The sequence below is a fragment of the Haematobia irritans genome, chromosome 4, assembly GCF_050003625.1.
Source record: "Haematobia irritans isolate KBUSLIRL chromosome 4, ASM5000362v1, whole genome shotgun sequence".
Taxonomy (NCBI): Eukaryota; Metazoa; Arthropoda; class Insecta; order Diptera; family Muscidae; genus Haematobia; species Haematobia irritans.
In genome coordinates, this window is record NC_134400.1 from 174,788,670 (window position 1) to 174,806,983 (window position 18,314).

The following is an 18,314-nucleotide window of genomic DNA, read 5'->3' on the forward strand; positions in this document are numbered from 1 at the left end:
TACACAAATAATGTTTAGTCAGCAGAATTAGGACTAAAAACAAAATCAAAATTTGTTTACAATTCACAGTGAATTCAAATGTAAATCCTAAGATATACAAATGGTAGGGGGGAAATCGTACTAAATTTGACAGCCAATAACCAAAAATAGATAAATAAAGTCTCTAAAGTCAATTTTACTTATTTTTAATATAGGATAGTTATTGTTAGGGTAATTTTTTTTTAAATTACATAAATGTTCTTGACTTTTATTTAATTATTTTTCGATATATGAACTAAAATCAACAAACAAAAAAATTATTTCCTTTTGTTACTCTTTTTTTACTGCGAAAAAAATATTACAAAGAAAATCAGTTTGTTACTTGATTTAGAATTATTCGATTTCGTTTTATTAAGCACTATTCTTTTAAAGTAACTAAGGCGTTGATGATGAAAATGGAGAAAGGTCTGGCAATTTGTAATAAATACTTTACAAAATGGAGGATTAAAATGAACCCAAGCAAAACACAGGCGATAATTTTTCCCTACAACAAATCTCCTAGAAGAAAACCTAATCGTCGGTTCAAACTGGGAGATGAAACTATAGAAATTGCGGATGATGTCAAGTACCTAACAATTTACAAAAAAACTAACATTTGCAAAACACATCGAAGACATTCGAAATAAGTCCTTGAAAACGCTGAGGGCTCTATGGCCGCTACTTAGAAGAAAATCTTTTCTTGATTTCAGAAACAAGAATCTACTATTCAAAGGCATTATTAGACCTATTTTAATAAGCTGCAAATTATTCAGAACAAATGTCTAAAAATAATAAATAAAAAGCATTGGAGGTACCCTACTTCATCGCTACACAGTGAAACTGTCTACGAAGAAATTGGAGAGTTCATAAAAATGCTCAACGCAGATTATTTATGCAAGATGGAAACTTCCCCCTACGACCTAATAAGATATGAATTATTTTGCAAATCAAATAAAACCTTTTTTCCAATGCAACGTTGTCCAAATCAAGTGAAACGTTTTTTATACCCTGCGCCACACTGTGGAACAGGGTATTATAAGTTATTATAAGAAAATCTCCAGAAGGAGACGAGATAACAGGTTGGCTGATAAGTCCCCGCTCTGACTAGAGGTGTGCACGTGAGTAATAGTTTACTCACGCTCACGCACACTCACGACTGAAAAATCATACTCACGCACGATATTTTTTGGTAGGACTCACACACACTCACGAAAAGAAAATTTGTACTCACGCACACTCACGCACGAAAACGTCGTGACTTACGAAAAATACCGTGACTCACGAAAAATATCGTGACTCACGAATAATTTTATGATTAATTTACCTTACCGAAGTGTCTGAAAACATGAGCATTATTAAAATCGAGAGTGTTATTAAACTCTTAACATCCCAGGTGTCACTAAAATTGTAATTGAATTTAACTCTTAAGGGTTTTATGTTGGTGAGCAGGAATATTTTCGTGAGTGTAATTCGTTACTCACGCACACTCACGAAGATATTATTTTCGTTACTCACGCTCACGCACGACATTTTGGTTTGTTAATCACGCTCACGCACACTCACGCTGTTGTCATGAGCGTGACTCACGACTCATGCACGAATCACGAAAATTTTCGTGAGTCACGACAATTTCGTGTCACGTGCACACCTCTAGCTCTAACACATAGATGGCGTCGCTAGTATTAAATGCATATTATTTTTATATAGTACCAACCTTCAAATGATTCGTGTCAAATTTTGACGTATGCAAGTCAATTAGTTTATGAGATAGAGCGTCTTTTGTGAAGCAACTTTTGTTATTGTGAAAAAATGGAAAAAAAGGAATTTCGTGTTTTGATAAAATACGGTTTTCTGAAGGGAAAAACACGGTGGAAGCAAAAACTTGGCTTGATAATGAGTTTCCGGACTCTGCCCCAGGGAAATCAACAATAATTGATTGGTATGCAAGATTCTAGCGTGGTGAAATGAGCACGGAGGACGGTGAACGCAGTGGATGCCCGAAAGAGGTGGTTACCGACGAAAACATAAAAAAATCCACAAAATGATTTTGAATGACCGTAAAATGAAGTTGATCGAGATAGCAGAGGCCTTAAAGATATCAAAGGAACGTGTTGGTCATATCATTCATCAATATTTGGATATGCGGAAGCTCTGTGCAAAATGGGTGCCGCGCCAGCTCACAGTTGACCAAAAACAACAACGTGTTGATGATTCTGAGCGGTGTTTGCAGCTGTTAACTCATAATACACCCGAGTTTTTCCGTCGATATGTGACAATGGATGAAACATGGCTCCATTACTACACTCCTGAGTCCAATCCAACAGCGACCGGTGAACCGTCTCCGAAGCGTGGAAAGGCTCAAAAGTCCGCTTGCAATGTAATGGCCTCTGTTTTTTTGGATGCGCATGGAATAATTTTTATCGATTATCTTGAGAAGGGAAAAACCATCAACAGTGGCTATTATATGGAGTTATTAGAGCGTTTGAAGGTCGAAATCGAGGCAAAATGGCCCATATGAAGAAGAAAAAAGTGTTGTTCCACCAAGACAACGCACCGTGCCACAAGTCATTGAGAACGATGGCAAAAATTCATGAATTGGGCTTCGAATTGCTTCCCCACCCACCGTATTCTCCAGATCTGGCCCCCCGCGACTTTTTCTTGTTCTCAGACCTCAAAAGGATGCTCGCAGGGAAAAAATTTGGCTGCAATGAAGAGGTGATCGTCGAAACTGAGGCCTATTTTGATGCAAAACCGAAGGAGTACTACCAAAATGGTTAAAAAAATTGGAAGGTCGTTATAATCGTTGTATCGCTCTTGAAGAGAACTATGTTGAATAATAAAAACGAATTTGGACAAATAAATGAGTTTTTCTTTGATAGGCCGGGGACTTATCAGCCACCCTGTTAGACACATGGTGTCTTTGGCAAAAATGCTCAGGGTGGGCTCCTGAGTCGATATAGTCATGTCCGTCTGTCCGTGAACACACTTTTGTAATCAAAGTCTAGGTCGCAGTTTTAGTCGAATCGACTTCAAATTTGGCACAAGTATGTGTTTTGGCTCAGAATAAAACCCTATTGATTTTGGAAGAAATCGGTTCAGTTTTAGATATAGCTCCCATATATATCTTTCGCCCGATATGGACTAATACGGTCCCAGAAGCCAGATTTTTACCCGAATTTGGTTGAAATTTTGCACTAGGAGTACAATTAGTAGTGTAGTCAAGTGTGCCAAATTTTATTGAAATCGGTTCAGATTTAGATATAGTTCCCATATATATCGTTCGCCCGATTTACACACATATGACCACAGTGGCCAATCTTTTACTCCGATTTAATTGAAATTTTGCACAGGGAATAGAATTAGCATTGTAGCTATGCATGCCAAATTTGGTTGAAATCGGTTCAGTATTAGATATATCTCCCATATATAGCTTTCGCCCGATTTACACTCATATGACCACAGAGGCCAATTTTTAAATCCGATTTAGTTGAACTTTTGCACAGGGAGTAGAATTAGCATTGTAGCTGTGCGTGCCAAATTTGGTTGAAATCGGTTCAGATTTAGATATAGCTCCCATATATATGTTTTTCTGATTTCGACAATAATGATCAAAATACCAACATTTTCCTTGTTAAATCGCCACTGCTTAGTCGAAAAGTTTTAAAAATGACTCTAATTTTCCTAAACTTCTAATACATATATATCGGGCGATAAATCATAAATAAACTTTTGCAAAGTTTCCTTAAAATTGCTTCAGATTTAAATGTTTCCCATATTTTTTACTAACATTGTGTTCCACCCTAGTGCATTAGCCGACTTAAATTTTGAGTCTATAGATTTTGTAGAAGTCTATCTAATTCTGTCGAGATTGAGTGATATTTAAATGTATGTATTTGGGACAAACCTTTATATATAGCCCCCAACACGGATGTGATATAGTATCGAAAATTTATATCTACAAAGTGGTGCAGGGTATAATATAGTCGGCCCCGCCCGACTTTACACTTTCCTTACTTGTTTCTATTTAAGGGTGGGTGCTATGTTCCAATGTTCACCAATGTGGTATCACAAGGGACTGAATAGTTTAAGTGAGCTTGAGACATCGGGCTGCCACCTAACCTATGTTCCGTTTTCGAGTTGAAAACCACTTTATTTTCGCGATTACTTTTCCTTAAATAAACAAAATAATAAATGAAACACTGAAAAAAGCAGTGAACCCACCAGGAAGAAAACTTTCGGTTAATTTTAGAAAATTTTGAATATTTGTAGAAAATTTTAACTAAACAGTATTACAAACGTTGGCATCACGCCGATGTCATAAAAACAAGTACATATTTTTCGACAAATTCAAGAAAATTTATTAGATATAACTAAGTTTTTTCACATGTTAAAGAAAAATTTGTAGTTTGAAGGAAAAACTTGGTGTTCAAAATTGCAAGAATGTCTTTAGTGACATACGAAGTTCATGATGGACGCATTTTTGGTAAAATTTACAAATTTAAAGAAATGCTGAACTATTTTCTGGAAGACATGAATTTAGTTCATCTTTATGCTTCATTGGAGTATATTTTTTTTTTCCTCGGGTTTAGTTTATTTAACTAACGTACACAAAAAATTATTAGAGTAAAGAAAATTTTCTCTAAACATAATAATTCCATGAACTAAAATTAAGTTAAATTGGATTTAGTGAAATAGAGAGTTCACTTTTTTTTTGAGTGAACAAACTTATTCCTGTAAAATCTTGCCGAAATCTATAGGAACAAGAAACTGCACATCATTTGAGTTAGTTTGGCTGCTTTATATTGAACTGTTTTAATGTTTAGAGACAAAATTCATATTTCACAGGTAGAAACCAAGATTAGAGGTGATAAATAAGATATGTAGGTTTTCACAAGTATAAGGATTCTTTAATAAAACTACACCCAGAAAAAAGTGACCCCTTCTTTAAGTTAAAATGAACTAATTGTGAAGAAAATTGAACTTCGTATAGCTCCAAAGACATTTTTATTTTTTTTTTTTTGAACGATGTGATTTTTGTTGAAATTAGGTAGAATGCATTCCATATATTAGTTAATATTTTCCTATATTTATGTACCACTTTACTACAGAAGGAAAAAATTTAACTGAATTGAATTCATATATGGAATGATTTTATTGAACTTTTTTCATTCATTTGGACAAATCTTAGATATTTGTGGTAAACCTTTTTACATCAAACTTAGAACTGCTTACCTTCGTTTTTAAATACAATTTTATTTATTTATATAGGCAATTTTTTCTTCAAAAAAATACACGTTTTATTAATATATTAAATATATTTATTAAGAATCAACAGCATCGACTGGCCTTGAAATATTAGTGTATTATTCCACTATTTCCAATTTCCACACTGTTAGAAAAATATGTTTTTCATATGTTCCGATATAAACAAAAGGTGTTTCGGGCACAATTTTTAAACACAATATATTTAAGTGGAAACATGTAATGTTCCTAAACTAACACAAAATGTTTGGGACACATATGTTAATATGTTAGAATATATTATGTTTGGGGCATGAATGTTTCATAAAAATAATATGTGTGAATGTAAACATATATAAATTTACAAATTTCGAGTAAACATATATATGTTGTGATACTTTATTCAGAGAGCGACAGAGAGAGAGAGAGTTAGTATAGAGAAATAAATAGAGATGGAAACCGGGAGGGTTGAATAAAAAGACATCAACATAACACAGCGAGAGAATGAAATGAGAGCAATTTCTGTGAAACCGCTTGTATGTTGTTTCGGAAAACTGTTTCACGATAAGGCCAAAAATTTTATATGCTTAAGACTAATTACTATTTAATTTGAATATTAGAATGAGTATTCGGAATAAAGAGAATAGACATTCGGAACCAAGAGAATAGACATTTGAATAAAAAAAAACAGCATATTTGTATTACAGAACAAGTATATACGGCCGTAAGTTCGGCCAGGCCGAATCTTATGTACCCTCCACCATGGATTGCGTAGAAACTTCTACGAAAGACTGTCATCCACAAATTTCAACACACATGGTTGTTAAATATCATATACTACCACCACGTACCAAATTTCAACCAGATCGGATGAATTTTGCTTCTCCAAAAGGCACCGGAGGTCAAATCTAGGGTTTATATGGGAGCTATATATTATTATGGACTGATAGGAACCAATTCCTGCATGGTTGTTGGATACCCTATACTAACATCACGTACCAAATTTCAACCGAATGGGAAGAATTTTGCTCTTCCAAGGTGCTCCGGAGGTCAAATCTGGGGATCGGTTTATATGGGGCCTATATATAATTATGGACCGATATCGACCAATTTTTGCACGGGTGTTTGAGGCCATATATTAACATCACGTACCAAATTTCAACTGAATCAGATAAATGTTGGTCTTCCAAGAGGCTCCGGAGGTCAAATCTGGGGATCGGTTTATATGGGGGTTATATATAATTATGGACCGATATGGACCAATTTTTGCATGGTTGTTAGAGACCATATACTAACACCATGTACCAAATTTCAGCCGGATCGGATGAAATTTGCTTCTCTTAGAGGCCTCGCAAGCCAAATTTGGGGTCCGTTTATATGGGGGCTATACATAAAAGTGGACCGATATGACCCATTTGCAATACCATCCGACCTACATCAATAATAACTACTTGTGCCAAGTTTCAAGTCGATAGCTTGTTTCGTTCGGAAGTTAGCGTGATTTCAACAGACGGACGGACAGACATGCTCAGATCGACTCAGAATTTCACCACGACCCAGAATATATATACTTTATGGGGTCTGAGAGCAATATTTCGATGTGTTACAAGCGGAATGACAAAAAAAGATGCGAAGAACTCAACAATTTCGTGGAAGTGAAAATTATGTGAGGGAATGAGCACAATCTTCTTTGGGGAATTCTTCCAAGCATATACTATTTTTGGACTCAAAATGCTTCCAAACATATAATATGCTCACATAAAACAAACATATTAATGTTTCTGCAGTATCCAATAATATATGTGTTTCCTGCAAAATATGTTTGGAACATATGTTAGAGAAGCGATTTTTTTTGAGGGTGCATGTAATGTCATCAACTGTAAAACGCATTTTTCCTTCTTCTTGTACCTTTCACTTTTAATAAGTTGATGCGTAACGAGTTTGTCCTCCTTTTACAATTTCAATATCTACAACAAATAAAACAAGTAAGGAAAGTCTAAAGTCGGGCGGTGCCGACTATATTATACCCTGCACCACTTTGTAGATCTAAATTTTCGATACCATGTCACATTCGTCAAATGTGTTGGGGGCTATATATAAACGTTTGTCCCAAATACATACATTTAAATATCACTCGATCTGGAAGAATTTGATAGACTTCTACAAAATCTATAGACTCAAAATTTAAGTCGGCTAATGCACTAGGGTGGAACACAATGTTAGTAAAAAAATATGGAAAACGTTTAAATCTGAAGCAATTTTCAGGAAACTTCGAAAAAGTTTATTTATGATTTATCGCTCGATATACATGTAGTAGAAGTTTAGGAAAATTAGAGTCACTTTTACAACTTTTCGACTAAGCAGTGGCGATTTTACAAGGAAAATGTTGGTATTTTGGCCATTTTTTTTCGAAATCAGAAAAACATATATATGGGAGCTATATCTAAATCGGAACCGATTTCAACCAAATTTGGCACGCATAGCAAAAATGCTAATTCTACTCCCTGTGCAAAATTTCAACTAAATCGGACCAAAAAATTGGCCTCTGTGGTCATATGAGTGTAAATCGGGCGAAAGCTATATATGGGAGCTATATCTAAATCTGAACCGATTTCAACCAAATTTGGCACGCACAGCTACAATCCTAATTCTACTCCCTGTGCAAAATTTCAACTAAATCGGACCAAAAAATTGGCCTCTGTGGTCATATGAGTGTAAATCGGGCGAAAGCCATATATGGGAGCTATATCTAAATCTGAACCGATTTCAACCAAATTTGGCACGCATAGCTACAATGCTAATTCTACTCCCTGTGCAAAATTTCAACCAAATTGGGGTAAAACTCTGGCTTCTGGGACCGTATTAGTCCATATCGGGCGAAAGATATATATGGGAGCTATATCTAAATCTGAACCGATTTCAATAAAATTGGGCACATTTGACTATAGTACTAATTGTTCTTCTTGTGCAAAATTTTAAGTAAATTAGGGTAAAACTCTGGCGATATATGGACTTATATGGCCCCAGCATATAAGTCCATACACTCTTAGAAAAATATGTTTTTCATATGTTCCGATATAAACAAAATGTGTTTCGGGCACAATTTTAAAACACAATATATTTAAGTGCAAACATGTAATGTTCCTATACTAATACTAAATGTTTGGCACATCTATGTTAATATGTTAGAATATATTATGTTTGGGGCATGAATGTTTCATAAAAATCATATGTGTGAATGCAAACATATATAAATTTACAAATTTCGACTAAACATACATATGTTGTGATATTTTATTCAAAGCGACAGAGAGAAATAGAGAGAGTATGAAAGAAATAGAAATGGAAATCGGGAGAGTTGACAAAAGATATCAACATAACACAGCGAAAGAATAAAAAGAGAACAATTTCTGTGAAACCGCTTGTATGTTGTTTCGGAAAAATGTTTTATGATAAGGCCAAACATTTGATATGCTTAAGTCTAAATATTATTTAATTTGAATAAAGAGAATGGACATTCGGAACCAAAAGAATAGACATTTGAAAAACAAACAGCATATGTTTTCGCCTTGAGAGCAGCATTTTATGTATGTGTGGACATGTGTTTTGTTTATCATTTTGGTATTATGGGCACAATTTTTTCTTGGTTCGTTAAAAGAAATCAGGGGTCTTCATAAAAATAACGAAAGGGCACTATACCCTTTTTAGAGTTGGGACAGTAAAATGAAATAAGGAGGAAATAGTGAAAAATTACACAGTAAAATGTATAAAAACAAAGTTTAGTTCCTCTTTATTAATAAGTAGTCCACGAGGAGTTGACGGACACCGTCAAATATAAAAGCGGGCATTAAGTTCGAGTTTTGCAGCTAAAACAATTTAAAAAGTTTATTTTCTTTAAAATGAATTATTAAAGAAAAAGTTTTGTAAAAGTAAGTTTTCCACATTTTAAAGTTTTGTACCAAAAACAGTTTTTTGTTACAAAATTGTTATTTTTGTAATAAAAAAATAATATTTTATCCAAAAATCAGTCAATTTCGCTTATATCAAGCACTGTTACTGACTATAAATCTTTAATAACCCACATTTCGAAGATTCATTATAAAAATTTAATATAAATTAAATTTAATATAAATTAAAAATTTAATGTAAATTAAAAAAAAAGTGTTCGGTCGGAGCAGGGATTGAACCCTTGACCCTTTGCATGCAAGGCAGACATGCTAACCACTGCTCCACGTGGCAAATAATGTTATGTTTGCATGGGCTCGTGGGCGCTGCAAACTATGCTATATAAATGTAACTTATAACGATAATTATCTGCTGGTGACCATAACAGCTACGTAGCCCAGTGGATAGTGTGTTGGCTTACAAATTGTATGGTCCTCGGTTCGATTCTCCGTGTAGGCGAAAGGTAAAATTTAAAAAAATTATAAAAGTGAATAATTTCTTTAACATTATTTGTATTACAGAAAAAGGTGCCAAGAACAAATATATTTCGTGGAAGTGAAAATAACGGATATGTTAGGGAATGAGCACAATCGTCTTTGGGAAAAATTCTTCCAAGCATATAATAATTTTGGGCTCAAAATGCTTCCAAGCATATAATATGTTCACATAAAACAAACATATTAATGTTTCGGCAGTATCCAATAATATATGTGCTTCCTGCAAAATATGTTTGGAACATATGTTAAAGAAGCGATTTTTTTTGAGGGTGTATCGGGTGAAATATATATATATATATATGGGAGCTATATCTAAATCTGAACCGATTTCTTCCAAAATCAATAGGGATCTATTCTGAGCCAAAACACATACTTGTGCCAAATTTTAAGTCGATTGGACTAAAACTGCGACCTAGACTTTGATTACAAAAATGTGTTCACGGACAGACGGACATCGCTATATCGACTCAGGAGCCCACCCTTAGCATTTTTGCCAAAGACACCATGTGTCTATTTCGTCTCCTTCTGGGTGTTGCAAACATATGCACTAACTTATAATACCCTGTTCCACAGTGTGGCGCAGGGTATAAAAATCATAAACCAATTTTTTCACAAAAGGTTAGCGTCACTAAATGTTACCTGTAATTGAAGATTCCAAAATGAAGACGAATGAAGGGGTTGTTATTCTGTTTTCTTTCTTTATACACCATCACGAACGTAATTTTTTTCTCACTAATTTAAAATAACAAATATTTTATATATTTTATTTGTTATTTATTATATTATTTTACTATATTCTTTTTTAACAATCCCTCCGTATACCATAACAACGCGATTCCAACTAAAAAAAGCCCACGCGCAAATATATCGATTACAGGTAGACAAAAGAGATATAGGAAAATTTCCTATATTCTGACAAGTATGTTTCCTTAAGTTTTGAAAGGATTGAGTACTTCTTAGTACGAATGAACTGAAATATTTTTCTATGCCAAGTGTTATTCGTATGAATTATCATTTTGTAAGAAATTTTATTAAATTTGAGGAATCTTGGTTTTAGTTCATATTTTTTTTATATTTACGAATGCTTTGTTGCCAGTGAATAAAATTTTCTTGTTCAGTAGTAAATTCTTATACCCAGCCAAGGAAACAGTATTAGTAAAATTCCATGCCTTATTCTAGTTAATGAACTATTCCTAACTGCTTTAAGTTTAGGATTTTTTTTACTGAAGCAAGTAAATTTTATTATTTTAAACAAAAATTTAACGTAATGGAAATAAATTGGCTAAACTAAATTGATGAACATTTTTTCCTTTAGTTCCGAAGGCACTTTTTTCTTGGTGTACCTTTAATTTGAAATGTCAGTAATATAATGAATTTTTATTTTTTTCACAATCCTTTATAAATTGTAAAATAATTCGCTTGGCTTGTTTTTTACCAAAATAGTGTTTAAAAAAAGTGTCTATACAAGTTCAATCCAGTAAAGAAAAAATCATCGAAATTGATTCATAATTCGGATTTGACCCACTGGCGACAAACAAACTCACCAATGCCTCAGCTTACGCACAGAGCAATTATGTTGATATCTTTATCCGCTCAAAAATTGCAGAATTATTTCCAAAAATTGGATTGGGACCACTGTGCGCCGTTGGCCCATTTTTACAGCACAGGGCTGCCTCTTATTTACTGAACGCTCTTTGTACTCCCAACCATAGACTTTTATAACTACCTACAGTGCGGCTTATATGTATTTCAACAATTGACAGATTTATCCCAGCGACAGTTCACTTTATTATGTACAAGCTTACAAACGTATTTTGATCTGTTGCATTCAGAAATAAAGTAATTCGTCATCGAATTCAAGCGTGGTAGTGTTATAACTCTATATTTGGCTGGAAAACAACAAGTGGCTATAGTTAGAACCCTCCACAATTTAAATGTGAATAAATCGTTTGTACCATTGCTCATTACGTAATACTGGCAGTGATATATCGCATCCAAAAAGTGGTAAGAACATCAGAAATTATCCAAAAAGTGAAAGCCAGTTTTCATTGCAGTTGTATATAACTTGCTCGTGGGCTGAACGGATGCAATATATTGGCTGGCAAACGCCATTAAAGTTCCAGAAGTGCAAGAACTCACCGATGCACAAGCAGTTGCTTCGCTTGCGCGAAAGTAGCCAGTTACCGAATTTGGTAACTGGCTACTGCCGATAAGAAGGCATTTCAAAGTGAGCAGATTGTGAACAAACTAAATTATGGGATTTACTTACCAAAAAGGACTGCTGAAAATTTCCACCTTCCATTAGCCACCAGAACTCAAGCACCGTCGGTGCTAATGGTGTGCACTTACAGAAAACAAATTTGTTATGACAACCAATATCTTTGCCAACCGAATTATTTGGTTCCATCTACTATCAGAATTCTTAATTCAATCAGAATTGAAGGGAATCATTATGGTGAAATGTTTAGCATGCCCGCCTTGCATACAAACGGTCGTACAAAGGTTCCACCCCTGCTTCGACCGAACCCCAAAAAGCGGTGGATTATCCCACCTCAGCCACCGTGGTTAGCATGCCCGCCTTGCACACACAAGGTCGTGGGTTCGATTCCTGCTTCGACCGAACACCAAAAAGTTTTTCAGCGGTGGATTATCCCACCTCAGTAATGCTGGTGACATTTCTGAGGGTTTCAAAGCTTCTCTAAGTGGTTTCACTGCAATGTGGAACGCCGTTCGGACTCGGCTATAAAAAGGAGGTCCCTTGTCATTGAGCTTAACATGGAATCGGGCAGCACTCAGTGATAAGAGAGAAGTTCACCAATGTGGTATCACAATGGACTGAATAGTCTAAGTGAGCCTGATACATCGGGCTGCCACCTAACTTAATCTTTTTATACCCTCCACCATAGGATGGGGGTATATTAACTTTGTCATTCCGTTTGTAACACATCGAAATATTGCTCTAAGACCCCATAAAGTATATATATTCTGGGTCGTGGTGAAATTCTGAGTCGATCTGAGCATGTCCGTCCGTCCGTCTGTTGAAATCACGCTAACTTTCGAACGAAACAAGCTATCGACTTGAAACTTGGCACAAGTAGTTGTTATTGATGTAGGTCAGATGGTATTGCAAATGGGCCATATCGGTCCACTTTTACGTATAGCCCCCATATAAACGGACCCCCATATTTGGCTTTCAGACCCTCTAAGAGAAGCAAAGTTCATCCGATCCGGCTGAAATTTGGTACATGGTGTTAGTATATGGTCTCTAACAACCATGCAAAAATTGGTCCACATCGGTCCATAATTATATATAGCCTCCATATAAACCGATCCCCCGATTTGGCCTGCAGAGCCTCTAAGAGAAACAAATTTCATCCAATCCGTCTGAAATTTGGTACATGATGTTAGTATATGGTCTCTAATGATCATGCAAAAATTGGTCCATATCGGTCCATAATTATATATAGCCCCCATATAAACCGATCACCAGATTTGAACTCCGGAGCACCTTGGAAGACCAAAATTCATCTGATTCAGTTGAAATTTGGTACTTGATGTTAATATATGGCCTCAAACACCCATGCAAAAATTGGTCAATATCGGTCCATAATTATATATAGGCCCCATATAAACGATCACCAGATTTGACCTCCGGAGCACCTTGGAAGAGCAAAATTCTTCCCATTCGGTTGAAATTTGGTACGTGATGTTAGTATATGGTATCCAACAACCATGCAGAAATTGGTTCCTATCAGTTCATAATTATATATAGCTCCCATATAAACCGATCCCCAGATTTGACCTCCGGTGCCTTTTGGAGAAGCAAAATTCATCCGATCTGGTTGAAATTTGGTAAGTAGTGGTAGTATATGGTATTTAACAACCATGTGAGTTGAAATTTGTGGATGACAGTCTTTCGTAGAAGTTTCTACGCAATCCATGGTGGAGGGTACATAAGATTCGGCCTGGCCGAACTTACGGCCGTATATACTTCTTTTTTCTTGACTTCTCCCAAAGGTTTTTTGCTTGTTTCTTATAGAACACAAAATAAGGATACGGATTAAGCTACTATCGGTCTTTTTGGTCAAGCAGTACATGAGTTCTTCTCATCCCAAAATCGACAATTTTTTAAAAAGAAAACATTTTGTTTTAAAAAATTCTCATTTGGCAAAGCACCGATTAATAAGCTGATATGTTTTCCAAAAAGCCAAATGCGTTCACTAACTAACTGTAAAAGGTTTCAAAATCATTTTAATTTCGTTTCACTTTATTTATAAAATCCTACCGGTAAACTGCTGAGAAATATATAAATTAAAAAATAACGCTTTTTTTGCCAACCTTTAAAGGTTTCAATTCATATTTTTAATTTCCGAAAAATTGGAATTTAAAAAAAATTCCTTGGCCCAAAAACTTTCAATTTTTGTAATTTTTATTTTGTTCGATTACATGAAAGTTCACTCAAATATTTATTAGGTGGTTTAGGGTATAAAAATGAGCTTAGGGTTAAAACGACAGCTCACCAATGCACAAACAAAAATGTTAGACTGGAAAGAGCTAAGGAGAACGTGATATTATATATATTAAATTTGTCATTCCGTTTGTACACAGAAAAAAATATCACCAAAATATTTCCAATTAAAAAGTTAATTGAAGTTGAAAATATTTTCAATTAATAAATTAATTGATACAATTAACTTTTTAATCATGATAGAAACATTAAGTTAATTAAGTCAATGATTGAAAATTTTTAAATTTTTAATTAAAAAATTAATTGATACAATTAACTTTTTAATCAAATTCGGAGGACTAATTCCCTTTCACTATCGAAATAAACCTAATGTTAAAAACTTTAATTTTTCTTCTGTTTTTACTTGAACTAACAGCATGTAGAACAAAAATTGCCATTTTGAAAACCTACTTCAAATACTTCAAGAGCTATATGAGCTTATTTTGAAAATTTGATTCTTGAATTGTGACCAAGTGGCTTTACGAAAATAAGCGCTATTTGGCCTATAATGTCCTTCAAAGTGTGAGCAAAAATACAAAAAAGAAGCCGAAAAAGTGTCAGCTATAGTTTTGGTATGAATGTCCATTTACTAGAAACATACAGTAGAAAAATTATCTCAAATTTTCGTATTTTACAAAAATGTATTCTGGACCTCACCAATATGGAAAATATTTATAGGTTATTTAGATTACTTTAAAATAACATCGAGAAATAAATCAAAACTAAGTGGAAAAATAGAATTTGGTGTCTTTTTCGAATGTCCTTCAAAGCGGACATCGCTAGTGAAAGGGTTAAAAAAAGTGCTGATTTTTTTTTTTAATTTTTAATTAAAAATGTATTTCAAACAATCATATGTTAATCCAAATAAAAACTGTAAGCCAATTCAGAAAGTAATTAAAAATAGTTACCTTTTTTAATTGATAAATTAATTGAGTTTTGCAATCAACATCAATTAAATTTTTAATTGAATCAATTAAAAAATTAATTGAAATTTGCTGAAAAAATCCATTAAGTTTTTAATCAAGAATTTTTTCTATGCCCAATTAAAACTGTGATTGATACTATCGTTTTCGTGATTGAAGACATTTCAATTAAAAAATTAATTGGATCAATTAATTTGGTGATTGAATCAGAAAAATTTTTTGTTTGTGTGTAACACATCGAAATATTGGTCTAAGACCCCATAAAGTATATATACGAGTATATTCTGGGTCGTTGTGAAATTCTGAGTCGATCTAGCGATGTCCGTCTATTGCAATCACGCTAACTTCCGAACGAAACAAGCTATCGACTTGAATGTTGGCACAAGTAGTTGTTATCCATGTAGGTCAGATGGTATTGCAAACGGTCCACTTTTACACATAGCCCCTATATAAACCGATACCCCGATTTTGCTTGCGTACCCTCTTGGAGGAGCAAATCTCATCCGATCTAGTTGAAATTGGGTATGTTGTGTTAGTATATGGCCTCTAACATGCATGCAAAAATTGGTTCATATCGGTTCATAATTATATATAGCCCCCATATATACCGATACCCAGATATGGCTTTCTAAGCCTCTTGGAGGAGCAAATTTCATTCGATCAGGTTGAAATTCGGTACGTTGTGTTAGTATATAGCCTCTAACAACCATACATAAGTTGCTCCTTATTGGTCCATAAATATATAGCTCCATATAAACCGATCGCCAGATTTGACCTCCGGACAGGAACAAATTTCGTACGATTCGATAAAAATTGTGTATCTTGAGTTAGTATACGGCCTCCAACAACCATGCAAAAATTAGTCCATATCGGTCCATAATTATAGATAGCCCCCATATCTTGCCATCGGCAAGTGTTATCCGACCCAAGTAATTCGAGTATGGCCTTTAGTAGAACTTTCTACGCTATCCATGGTGGAGGGTAAATACAGCCGTATATACTTGTTGAATTTGCCATCCCATATTAGGTAGTTTGTGAACGAACAAAATTATGATCGGATTTACTTCCCAAAGAGGTAATATTCAGCTGACACCACCAAAACTCAAGCGCCACCGCAGGTAATGGTGTGGACAGCCTTAATGACCGATATTCGCTTACCGCTTGTGTTTATCGATCGCGGGTCAAAATAAATGCAGAATATTATCGGGGAAAATGTCCTGGCCAGAATGTCTTAAAAAGGAGATTCCTAATTTTATCTCTAACGTTCAATGGCCACCAAAAGCTCCAGATCTCAATCTACCAAAGTGTCGATCATCTGAAGACGGCGGGATTGGGCCAAAATACCGCCCTTTGAAGGCTACAATTCGTGCTAACATATGCTCACACTTTAAATGATGTAATTACATTGTTTTTTCGCATAACCAAACAAAATATTTTTATATTAGTATCAACTGTATAAAAATTTCTATATGCCGGTATATTTGGTAGAAATAAATAATTTATAATAGCGATTGATATAGGTAGGGTGTTACCTATGTATCTGCATCTTTTGTGATATGAGTATTTTACAATTAAATTCGATGGCAGTTAAATTTTATTATTTTCTTATATTATTTTACAATATCGAAATTTTCATAATTTGTGACTTACCAGAATTAAAATTCTAATAATTTGGATTTTTTATATGTTTCTCTTTATTATCCTAAAAAGTCAAAATGTGTAATCGAATTGTGGTGTGGTATGACGACATCCGATTATTCACACACAAAAAATTTTTTTGTGGCAAATAGCCAACAAAAAATTTCTATCTGCTCACAATAGACCACAAAAACACTAAACACCTTTGAATTAAATGTTGCACATTGTACTTTAGAAAATTTATCAATATTTAGATTTGTTTTCAGTATATATTTTATTTGTAAATATTTTTTTGTTTTAATACATATTTTTGCTATGTAGTTTTTCTTTTTTTTTTTTTTTTGTTCTTGTTTCCCTTATTTCATAAACATTGCACCTATTCCGTTCTTAATGAAGAATATACGAGAAAACAATTGATAGTCTCTTCTTTACACCATCAGAATGTCAATATTTTTTGACTTGTCTTGTGCTATGTGCTATTGAACAAAAGAGGATACAAGTGACATCCCTTGGATATTTACTACAATAAGGGTTGCTTTTCATTTGACAGTTGACATTTGTTCCTTTATGTTTTCAGATTTTAACTTTGTATTTGACATGTTTTGGTATTTCTTTAATTATGACATTTGCCCGCCCTCATCCTTCCGAATAAAATGACAGTTGCCCATAGAGAGCATGTTACGAGTCTATGAGAGAAATTTGCTATGTTTGAGATTGTATTGCAGTATGATTTAATATCTAAAGGACCATATCTATATATAAGTATAAGAGAAAGCTTTAGTCCGCATGTGTGTTGCAGAGTGAATAAGTGAGAGTTTTTATGTGAGAGCCAGAGTTTAGAGATAAGTTTTTTTGTAATTTATTGAAAGAGTAGAATATGCCGTATTCTGAGATACGATTTGTTTACTCGTATAATTAATGTCACATTCTTTAATACTGCCGACGAAAATATGACTCATGTCTAAACATCCTCCCAAAATAAAAAAAAACAATCGCTACTCCCAAACACATTCAAGCATACAATATCAGAATATATTCAAGTAGCACACAGAAAAAAATATTTTTTGTATTCAATCACGAAATTAATTTGTACTAGGATTCATATACGGGAAAAAATTCTCCGGGAATACCCGGGAATATTTTTGCCGAAATACCCAGGAAATTTTCATCAGTAATTTTGGGGAGTTTTTATTTTAAACATTATGCTTAGTACTAAGTTCGTTTATGCGAAAAACGAATATCTTCATCGATCTCTGTAAATAGGGTCTCAAACTCAGGGATGTTTACTTATTTATGCGAAATAATATGCCTGCCTATTTTTTCGTGCAAAAAATCCAGGGTTGTATAAATATATGTCTGAATATAATTAAAACAAAGATTTCCCATTTATTCCGCGCTAACATTTTTTATATGGAGTATAACAGTTTTTCGTGCGAAAACGTGATCTAAGTACTAGGCTTTAGGGATATACTTTTTATTGGCAACTCCGTTCATTGCAAAAAATGCAACACTATAACACAGCTGACTGCCCTTTGTTATTGTGTA